A 4,043-nucleotide genomic window follows, 5' to 3' on the forward strand; every position below is an offset into this window, starting at 1 on the left:
ATATATATATATATATATATATATATATATATATATATATATATATATATATATATATATATATATATATATTTATATATATATGTTGACTATGTTTTACAGACTGTGGCTTGATGAAGGCCATTGTGTGGACGGAAGGTTATTAAAGAAGGCTACAATTATCTGCATTAATGTCTCTAACAAAATCCAAAATACACATCAAAAATGTTTAAATATATTAATGATTTGTAATAAGTTACATTCCAGAGAGTACTTTGATAGTAGTGAAGTGCTCCTGATCTGAGGAAGTAGATCTGCTTTTCATTCTACAGGCGTTTTATAACCCTTACCGGTTTAGTGCTTCCCAGGAATATAATAATATTACTATTTAATGAAGGAAAATTATAAAAATACCCACGGTACATGTCCGTTAATGTACCACAATTTCCATATTTACGTTAAATAAATGAAAACATTTAAATGAGCCGAAGACTTAAGAAATGTTCATAATGTTATAGGAAGTTTTCAAACATTCATTCGCCTTAGAAACAAAACCTGTTTTCTGCTGAGGATTATAGGAAAAGAAATATTCTCTCTCTCTCTCTCTCTCTCTCTCTCTCTCTCTCTCTCTCTCTCTCTCTCTCTCTCTCTCTCTCTCTCTCTCTCTCTCTCTCTCTCTCTCTCTCTTACTTCTTCGTTGCCACAAACATTATGTTATCAACGTGTATTATGTGTACCTCAGCACCAAGGTCATTCATTTTCCTTACTAATTCACACTTGTTATTTTCCTTTAATTTTTTCTCCTTGACGTTCACCTTCCAGTTTAATGTGTAATTTATGTATAAATCAGCAGACAGCAACTATACCTGGGGTATAAAACCTCTGGGAGCGCTGAGGTGGGCGTCAGTAGCCGTCAAGGAGCGTAAGTAACAAGACTAAACTTCACAACACCTTCCACGCCACAATGATGTTCCGTGTACTGTTGGTCGTCTGCCTGGCTGTCTGCGTGATGAGGTGAGAGTATATTTATGTACCGCAGAACACATTAATGATCTGAGTTGTAGATGAGTGGAACAAGCTACCAAGTAGCCTTGTCGGAGAACTTTTGGTAGCTTTAAATATTTATTGGAGAGGATCATTAGTGAGAATGGTTGAGTGTGAATAGAACTTACCTAGCATGGGCCAGTTGACCTATTGTTGTTCTCATCTTTTCTTATGTTGTTATTGTGAGTGTAGCTGATCCTGTTAGTGAATTTGACTTACAGATATATACATACATACATACATACATATATATATATATATATATATATATATATATATATATATATATATATATATATATATATACATACACACACACTTTCCAATTGATATCCCATTGGTATCATTATTATCGCAAGCCTTCGCATGCACAACAGACTTCTGTAGGATACAGGTGAGTGCAGCACCTGAAACAATACAAGTGCATTAGTGTTCGCAATAAAGCTAACAGAATTCTTGGATTCATATCTAGAAGTATAAATAACAGAAGTCCTCAGGTTGTTCTTCAACTCTATATATCCTTGGTTAGGCCTCATTTAGACTAAGCTGCTCAGTTTTGGTCACCGTACTACAGAATGGATGTAAATGCTCTGGAAAACGTACAAAGGAGGATGACAAAGATGATCCCATGTATCAGAAATCTTCCCTATGAGGATAGACTGAGGACCCTGAATCTGCACTCTCTCGAAAGGCGTAGAATTAGGAATGATATGATCGAGGAGTATAAATGAAAAACAGGAATAAATAAAGGGGATGTAAATAGCGTGCTGAAAATTTCCAGCCAAGACAGGACTCGCAGCAATGGTTTCAAGTTGGGAAAATTCAGATTCAGGAAGGATATAGGAGAGCACTGGTTTGGTAAGAGTCGTGGATGAGTGGAACAAACTCCCGAGTACAGTTATTCAGGCTAAAACGTTGTGAAATTTTAAAAATAGGTTAGATAAATACATGAGTGGGTGTGGGTGGGTGTGAGTTGGACCTGACTAGCTTGTGATGCTGGGTTTGGTGTCGTGCTCCATCCTTGAGTGGAGGTGACCGGACTGGGTGGGTCATTGGACTAATCCGGATGGGGGTCATTTGGCTAATCCAGGGGGGGACATGGACCTGCTCTGCATGGGTCAGTAGGCCTGTTGCAGTGTTCCTTCTTTCTTATGTTCTTATGCTCTTATGTAATATTGATTTGATTACTACTTCCATTGCTTCCAGTGTTGCATTTACTTGTGTTTCCCTGAAGAAGTCTGTTGCCCAACGTTACAAATGTGTCTTATTTATCAACTTGTCGGTAATGTATATCATCAATAATATGAAGCCTCCCACTGTACATATACTTAAAGATAATCAGCTCTAGATGTTTTTATGTGTTTATATATATATATATATATATATATATATATATATATATATATATATATATATATATATTCAACAAGTCGGCCGTCTCCCACCGAGGCAATGTGACCCAAAAAAGAAAGAAAATCCCCGAAAAGAAAATGCGTTTATCATCATTCAACACTTTCACCTCACTCACACATAATCACTGTTTTCGCAGAGGTGCTCAGAATACAACAGTTTAGAAGCATATACGTATAAAGATACACAACATATCCCTCCAAACTACCAATATCCCAAACCCCTCCTTTAAAGTGCAGGCATTGTACTGCCCATTTCCAGGACTCAAGTCCGGCTATATAAAATAACCGGTTTCCCTGAATCCCTTCACTAAATATTACCCTGCTCACACTCCAACAGCTCGTCATGTCCCAAATACCATTCGTCTCTATTCACTCCTATTTAACACGCTCATGCACGCTTGCTGGAAGTCCGAGCCCCTTGCCCACAAAACCTCCTTTACTCCCTCCCTCCACCCTTTTCGAGGACGACCCCTACCCCGCCTTCCTTTCCCTACAGATTTATACGCTCTCCACGTCATTCTACTTTGATCCATTCTCTCTAAATGACCAAACCACCTCAACAACCCCTCTTCAGTTCTCTGACTAATATTTTTATCAACTCCACACCTTCTCCTAATTTCCACACTCCGAATTTTCTGCATAATATTCACACCACACATTGCCCTTAGACAGGACATCTCCACTGCTTCCAACCGCCTCCTTGCTGTGGCATTTACAACCCAAGCTTCACAACCATATAAGAGTGTTGGTACAACTATACTTTCATACATTCCCTTCTTTGCCTCCATAGATAACGTTCTTTGTCTCCACATATACCTCAATCCACCACTCACCTTTTTTCCTTCATTAATTATGTAATTAACCTAATCCTTCATAAATCCATCTGCTGAAACACCAACTCCCAAATAACTGAAAACAATTATTTCTTCCATACTCCTCCTCTCCAATTTGATATCCAATTTTTCTTTATCTAAATCATTTGATACCCTCATCACCTTACTCTTTTCTATGTTCACTTTCAACTTTCTACCTTTACACACACTCTCAAACTTGTCCACTAACCTTTGCAACTTTTCTTTAGAATCTCCCATAACCACAGTATCATCAGCAAAAAGTAACTGTGTCAATTCCCATTTTGTATTTGATTCCCCATTATTTAATCCTACCCCTCTCCCGAACACCCTAGCATTTACTTCTTTTACAACTACATCTGTAAATATATTAAACAACCATGGTGACATTACACATCCCTGTCTAAGACCTACTTTTACCGGGAAGTAGTCTCCCTCTCTTCTACACACCCTAACCTGAGCCTCACTATCCTCATAAAAACTCTTTACAGCATTTAGTAACTTACCACCTATTCCATATACTTGCAACATCTGCCACATTGCTCTCCTGTCCGCTCTATCATATGCCTTTTCTAAATCCATAAATGCAATAAAAGCTTCCCTACCTTTATGTAAATACTGTTCACATATATGCTTCAATGTAAACACTTGATGTACACATCCCCTACCCACTCTAAAACCTTCTTGCTCATCCGCAATCCTACATTTTGTCTTACCTCTAATTCTCTCAATAATAACCCTACGCTACACTTTTCCT

The 4,043-nt window shown here is 37.8% G+C and overlaps 1 long non-coding RNA gene across 1 annotated transcript in view; it reads left to right on the forward strand.

Moving 5' to 3' along the window:
- Positions 1–854: 854 nt before the first annotated feature.
- LOC128687543 (uncharacterized) overlaps positions 855–4,043 on the forward strand; it is a 7,551-nt gene continuing 4,362 nt past the window's right edge. The window contains exon 1 of the long non-coding RNA XR_011391867.1: positions 855–993. This is a non-coding gene — a long non-coding RNA (uncharacterized lncRNA). The remainder of the gene's footprint in view (positions 994–4,043) is intronic.

The sequence above is a fragment of the Cherax quadricarinatus genome, chromosome 11 (genome assembly GCF_038502225.1).
Source record: "Cherax quadricarinatus isolate ZL_2023a chromosome 11, ASM3850222v1, whole genome shotgun sequence".
NCBI classification, from domain to species: Eukaryota; Metazoa; Arthropoda; class Malacostraca; order Decapoda; family Parastacidae; genus Cherax; species Cherax quadricarinatus.